Source organism: Bufo gargarizans, chromosome 1 (genome assembly GCF_014858855.1).
Source record: "Bufo gargarizans isolate SCDJY-AF-19 chromosome 1, ASM1485885v1, whole genome shotgun sequence".
NCBI lineage: Eukaryota > Metazoa > Chordata > Amphibia > Anura > Bufonidae > Bufo > Bufo gargarizans.
The window spans coordinates 577998316-578006179 of NC_058080.1; positions in this window are offsets into that span (position 1 = coordinate 577998316).

Consider the following 7864-nt stretch of genomic DNA (forward strand, 5'->3'; position numbering starts at 1 on the left):
TCCAGATGTTGCAGAGAGCATTCCTCATGACTGAGGGCCCTCGTCTGTGTGGTAATGACTGGGTTTTTCAACAGGACAACGCTACAGTACACAATGCCCGCAGGACAAGGGACTTCTTCCAGGAGAATAACATCACTCTTTTTGGCCCATCCTGCGTGTTCCCCTGATCTAAATCCAATTGAGAACCTTTGGGGATGGATGGCAAGGGAAGTTTACAAAAATGGACAACAGTTCCAGACAGTAGATGGCCTTCGTGCGGCCTTCTTCACCACTTGGAGAAATGTTCCCACTCACCTCATGGAAACACTTGCATCAAGCATGCCAAAACGAATTTTGGAAGTGATAAACAATAACGGCGGAGCTACTCATTACTGAGTTAATGTTTGGAAGTTGGATTTCTGTTTTGGGGGGGGTTTAGTTTTTTTTTGGAGGTGTGGTCCTAAACTTTTGATCAGCTGAAAAACAGCCTGTTTCAGTTTATTCGTTGTTTTCATTAAATTGAATGCTCAAAATTTTGCATGAAGAAGCTCTACTTGGAATGTTGTTAAGATCCAGCCATGCTAAATATGATTTTTTGCCATTTTTCAGGTGGTCTTAAACTTTTGATCAGGACTGTAGTTCTACAAAAAGATTTTTCACTGTTGAGAGTGAGGCCTAAGACTGCATTCACACAGTCAGTGTTTGGTCAGTGATTTCCATCAGTGATTGTGAGCCAGAAATCAGGAATGAAGGGAAAAATTTGCACCTGTTCTGTGTTCAGACCTGCACCTGGTTTTGACTCAAAATCACTGATGGAAATCACTGACCAAACACTAACTGTGTGAAAGCAGACCAATTCACACATCAGTGATTTTCATAAGTGATTGTGAGATAAAATCAGGTGCGAGTTACAAACACAGAACAGGTGCAAATCTTTCCATTCTACCTTCTTTGTGCAGGCTGGAAATCACTGACCAAAACACTGATGTGTGAACTAGGCCTTACTAGTCTTCTGGAAACGATAAAGAACCCACACCTACCCTTTGCATTTACTTGTTATAAATAACAGTTGGATAGACTCCAGTCTTGACATTATTCATGAAGAGTAGTGCAGAGAAGGACCTACTTGTAGATTAAGATTTTTTTTTTTGTATCAGTCACTTCCATCTTAACCCCTGGTAATTTTGGAGACTTTTTTTTTTGGATGAGTAATACATTTTAATGGCACAGTTTGGTGTCTTACACAACTCTAAAAACATTATAGGGTGACACAGAAAAAAGGGAAATTCTGCCATTGTCTTTAGGGTTTTTGTTTTTACGATGTTCATTGCACAGTAAAAATGTGGTCATAACAACGGGGGAGGGAGACCACGGATTAAGGCAATATATGCACTTAAAATTGTCCTCTTCACTAAACAGTTGAATATTCCTCAACAAGAATTGATAGGAATAACACAGGTTGCACATTTTGTCAGCCTTATATATGTTTGCTTTTTGCACAAGGAAATTGTAAGTCGATGGGCTCCAAAGAATGATTTGGATATGCTACAGCTTCCGAGCACTTACCCTGATGCAGACGTAAAAAAAAGTGCTCTCACATTTGCTAAGAGACACCTTTGGTATCTGTCAGAAACAAACGTAGGATTGGCTTTTCTGGACAAATGTATTACCCAGGCTGTTAAGGAAAATATGACAAAAAAATTTGAAACCAAACCTGAAAAAAAAAAAAGAAAATGAAACGCTTAGAGGGTAAAACCGACTTTTTGAAGGAAAAAAACTGAGCCATTTAGTTACTGATAATTCTTTGACTTGTTTAGGATCCACAACGTAACAGAATACTGCAGTGATTTTCTAAGAAGCCATGTGAATGCTCTTAAGGTGGCCAATGATACCGCAGAAAGAGGAATTGCTCTGATAAAAAAGTTTAAAGAATCTGTCATGGACGAACAATAAAAATAATTCTTGTTGAGGGTAGTCGAGCATCACAGAAAAGTCGTGACCAAACAAACAAAGAAGGGATTGCATTGTTGAAAGTTGATTAATACAACACGTTTTGCCTATCATACTATCTATTAATCTTAGCGTCTAGTTTTAATATTATTTTAAGTTTGTGATTTCTAGTTTTCCCAATCCCAATAAAAGTTATTAATATTGAAAAATCTTATTTTTTGCCTACTTTTACAAAACTAATCAAAGTGTGCAACCTCTAAATATTATCCAATCTTCTTGAAATTTGGCATATATATCTTTTATCACTGAGACTCAGGGCGTAAGCAAAGTCTGCAAAATGGAAAATTTCAGCCCGCACAACCCCTAGCAGGTGCAGATTGCTATGGCGAAATAGAGATATAAATGTAAAAACACAAAATGCAATCGCACACTGCAACCAGCACTCTGCCCTGCCTTTATGCTGGATGTTGAATAAGGCATTGGTGTACATTTTGGCCAAAGCGTAATAAGCCACTCACCGCGTCAAGGTTGCCTTCATGAGTGGTCCCTAACACTAGTTCCTACCTTTTATGGGCCATGACAGCCACATAAAGTCCAGGGAGCGCAGGTACAGCATGCATGCCAAGCACACTCTGCTTTTAACCCCGTCCGGTGCCATTACAGCTTTCATCGGATCCAGGGATGCAAGTACTCACATGCATGCTGAGCCCACTTTATACTTCTCCTGGAGCCTAATGGCTACTGGTAGGTGCTGTATAAGCAGACTCAGTTTTATACTGACTTTAAAACCAGCCTCCAGGGGGCAGATTAACTGGACAGGTGTGCTTGACTGCTTGGAGATCGCCACGCCTCCAATACGTACTACAAAGAGAAAAATATGGAAAATTTCAGCCCGCACGACCCCTAGCAGGTGCAGATTGCTATGGCGAAATAGAGATATAAATGTAAAAACACAAAATGCAATCGCACACTGCAACCAGCACTCTGCCCTGCCTTTATGCTGGATGTTGAATAAGGCATTGGTGTACATTTTGGCCAAAGCGTAATAAGCCACTCACCGCGTCAAGGTTGCCTTCATGAGTGGTCCCTAACACTAGTTCCTACCTTTTATGGGCCATGACAGCCACATAAAGTCCAGGGAGCGCAGGTACAGCATGCATGCATGCCAAGCACACTCTGCTTTTAACCCCGTCCGGTGCCATTACAGCTTTCATCGGATCCAGGGATGCAAGTACTCACATGCATGCTGAGCCCACTTTATACTTCTCCTGGAGCCTAATGGCTACTGGTAGGTGCTGTATAAGCAGACTCAGTTTTATACTGACTTTAAAACCAGCCTCCAGGGGGCAGATTAACTGGACAGGTGTGCTTGACTGCTTGGAGATCGCCACGCCTCCAATATGTACTACAAAGAGAAAAATATGGAAAATTTCAGCCCGCACGACCCCTAGCAGGTGCAGATTGCTATGGCGAAATAGAGATATAAATGTAAAAACACAAAATGCAATCGCACACTGCAACCAGCACTCTGCCCTGCCTTTATGCTGGATGTTGAATAAGGCATTGGTGTACATTTTGGCCAAAGCGTAATAAGCCACTCACCGCGTCAAGGTTGCCTTCATGAGTGGTCCCTAACACTAGTTCCTACCTTTTATGGGCCATGACAGCCACATAAAGGCTCCAGGAGAAGTATAAAGTGGGCTCAGCATGCATGTGAGTACTTGCATCCCTGGATCCGATGAAAGCTGTAATGGCACCGGACGGGGTTAAAAGCAGAGTGTGCTTGGCATGCATGCTGTACCTGCGCTCCCTGGACTTTATGTGGCTGTCATGGCCCATAAAAGGTAGGAACTAGTGTTAGGGACCACTCATGAAGGCAACCTTGACGCGGTGAGTGGCTTATTACGCTTTGGCCAAAATGTACACCAATGCCTTATTCAACATCCAGCATAAAGGCAGGGCAGAGTGCTGGTTGCAGTGTGCGATTGCATTTTGTGTTTTTACATTTATATCTCTATTTCGCCATAGCAATCTGCACCTGCTAGGGGTTGTGCGGGCTGAAATTTTCCATATTTTTCTCTTTGTAGTACGTATTGGAGGCGTGGCGATCTCCAAGCAGTCAAGCACACCTGTCCAGTTAATCTGCCCCCTGGAGGCTGGTTTTAAAGTCAGTATAAAACTGAGTCTGCTTATACAGCACCTACCAGTAGCCATTAGGCTCCAGGAGAAGTATAAAGTGGGCTCAGCATGCATGTGAGTACTTGCATCCCTGGATCCGATGAAAGCTGTAATGGCACCGGACGGGGTTAAAAGCAGAGTGTGCTTGGCATGCATGCTGTACCTGCGCTCCCTGGACTTTATGTGGCTGTCATGGCCCATAAAAGGTAGGAACTAGTGTTAGGGACCACTCATGAAGGCAACCTTGACGCGGTGAGTGGCTTATTACGCTTTGGTCAAAGTCTGCAAAATGTTTACATTTTATTGTTTTCCATTACAAAATAAAACACCCTACTGTCCAGCTTTGCTACCAGTATCCTACAAGAATGTAAAAAGGAATTCTCCCAGGTCCGCTCTGAGCTAGCTGTGCTTGACACTACAATTGATTCTGCTACACAAGACCATGCAAACCTGGACGCCACTGTCCAAACTCTACAAGAAAAGGCCCAAGCTCACGACAAACTACTTTATGCTCTACAACAACACCTAGGCGATATAGAAAACCGCAGTCACCGTAACAACATATGGATTAGAGGTCTTCCGGAATCAATAACGACAGTGGATCTTGTACCCACGATCATGAGGATATTTAATGGAATCCTAGGACGCCCGCCGAACTCCCACATATCATTTAGGCCTCCTAACCCTGATGGTGCCAGCCCAAAAGACGTTATTTGCCGAATTCACTTCTACGTCATTAAAGAGCAAATCTTAAACAAAGCTCGACAATCCTCTCCCATATCCCACGAAGGGGCCCCCATTATGTTACTACAGGACCTATCACGCCACACCCTGTCTCAACGAGCTACCCTACATCCATTACTGGACCTCCTCAGGAACCGTGAAATTCCCTATTGCTGGGGCAATCCATTCGCCATATTTGCTGGCCACAAAGGTCATATTGCCACTCTCTGTCATCCCTCGGACTTGCCACACTTTCGGCAGCAACTTGACCTGCCACGTGTCGAGCTGGGTCCCTGGCCTTCCATTTCTGGCTGTTACTGAGCCCAATAGTCCGAGACACTCCCCCAGGGCTGTTTAGACCCTGTTGACTGTCTCTCCAGACCCTTTGGTCACACTAATTACCCACCTCCTCTCTTCATTCTCTCCTTGTGGTTGTTTCTTTTTCTTGAATTCTTTTCTCATTCTCTATTTGCTCTCCCACCCCCTTGTTCCCGGTGTCCCCCCCCCCCCCCCCGCAGGTATGACGTCACTCAAGATAGCGTCCTTTAATGCAAAAGGCCTTAACACCCCTGAAAAGAGAACTCAAGTACTTCATCACTTTCACTGCCAAAAGGTACATATTGTTTGTTTTCAGGAAACACACTGGCATCTGTTATCGGCACTACACCACTTGGCATCTCGCAAATAACCCGGTTAACAAAACAAAAGGCGTAGCCATAGCGATCCATAAATCCTTACCTAATCAGGTGCTGAGTTGGACTGCTGATCCTGGGGCCAGGTACCTGATCCTTACGCTTTTGATTAGTGGTCGTTAATTCACATTTCTTAACGCTTACGCCCCCAATCAGAACCAGGCCTCATTTATATTAGACTTAGCTGACACAGTGTTGCCCCTTATTCGGGGAACAGTTGTATTCTGCAGCGATTTTAATCTAACTCTGGACCCCACGCTTGATAACTTAACTGGACGCACTTCCCTTTCCTACTCAACCATTAAAAAGGTCAAAAGAGCACTACTCCAGCTACAATTATATGACTCATGACGCCTCCAGCATCCGGCGAACAAGGACTACACCTTCTTTTCTGCCCCCCACTCCTCCTATAGCCGCATAGATTACATCTTACTTCAACAATCGGCCGTTTCATTGATGAAAACTGGAAAACCAAAATAGCTAAAAAAACATTTTTCTCAAACTTCATACCTCTTATGATAGAATCGCTCACCAACAGCTGCTTACTATCAGTCCTCACCTTATCCTTGTTGTCTTTGGCTGCAGTCTTGCATACTTCAGGCATGGGAGATAATTGTTCCTCACCCACTGTGCCTGAGCCATCCTCCATGTTGCTCTTGCGCTCTGAAAGTGTTGCAAATAAATTATGGAGAGCCACAGACTGTGGGACATGTCTTCTATTAACTCTCAGTCTACCAGAACCTGCAGTAACCTGTCTTCCATTTCTAGGGGGCCTCTGTGGCAGTGGCATTGCAACATTCCCAGACTGAGTTTGTTTAACAGTTAATTTACAAATCTCAGATTTCAGAAAATGAAATTTCCTGCTGCATTTTGGGCAAAGTACTTAATATTGCAGCCTTTGCTGCATCTGTGATTGTTAAAAACAAGCTTGAAATACTTCAATAATTTTCTGGGTTTTAAAAAACAGCCATTTTTGGCAATACTCTCCATCTTGGGCCTCTGCCGCATTAGTCAGTGTGCAATTTAAGGTAGAAATACAGCTATAATTTTCTGGGTTTTAAAAAAACACCTTTTTTGGGCAAAGTACTTAATATTGCAGCCTTTGCTGCATCTGTGATTGTTAAAAACAAGCTTGAAATACTTCAATAATTTTCAGGGTTTTGAAAAACACCCATTTTTTGCAATACCCTCCATCTGGGGCCTCTGCCGCATTGGTCAGTGTGCAATTTAAGGTAGAAATACAGCTGTCATATTCTGTTATAAAAAAAACACCCTTTTTGGTCAAAATACTCAATTTTCCAGCCCTTGCTGCATCTGTACATTCAAGCGTTATATACTGCTGTCATATTCTGTTATTAAAAAAACACAAATTTTTGGTAAAAATACTTCATTTGCGGCCTTGTCTGCATATGTCAGTGTGAGATACACGCTTTAGACACTGCTGTGCTATCTTGCTATAAAAAAAAACAACTATTTGGGGAAAAAAATATAATTTTTCAGCCTTTGCTGCATCTGTCATTGTGAGATACACCCTTTAGATACTGTTGTTCTATTCTGCTATTAAAAAAACACCTATTTAGGGCAAAAATCTTAATTTTGCAGCCTTTGCTGCATTTGTCATTGTGAGATACATCCTTTAGATACCGTTGTTCTATTCTGCTAATAAAAAACACCCATTTTGGGCAAGATCCTAAATTTGAGAAATATGAGGAGAGCGTCAAATAAGGAACATGGCCCCGGTCGTGGTGCCGCTGGTGGAGCTCCTGTTGCAGGGAGAAGATGTGGTCAAACTGTGCCAGCTACACGCACAAGTCTCTCCTACTTTTTGATGACTCTGCTAGCAGGGTTTCCCAGGGCCATCCACCTAGCCCTGCCCCAGAAGTGGAAGAGATTGAGTGCACCGATGCCCAACTACTTATCTTTCAAGATGAGTACATGGGAGGACCACCGCAGCACATCTCGGATGATGATGAAACACAGGTGCCAACTGCTGTGGCTTTCAAAAGTGTGCAGACCGACAAGGAGGGCAGGGGTGAAGACTGGGTGGAAGATGATGTGGAGAATGATGAGGTCCTCGACCCCACATGGAATCACGGTCATGCGAGTGGCCTGTGTAGTTCAGAGGAAGAGGCGGTGGTCACACAGAGCCACCAGCACAGCAGAAGAGGGAGCAGGGTCCCCTAGACAGTACGCCTGCTACTGCCCACCGCAGCAAGGGACCAAGCACACCAAAGCCAGCTCCAAGGAGTTCCCTGGCGTGGCAGTTCTTCAGACAATGTGCTGACGACAAGATACGAGTGGTTTGCACGCTGCGCAATCAGAGCCTGAAGCGAGGCATAAAT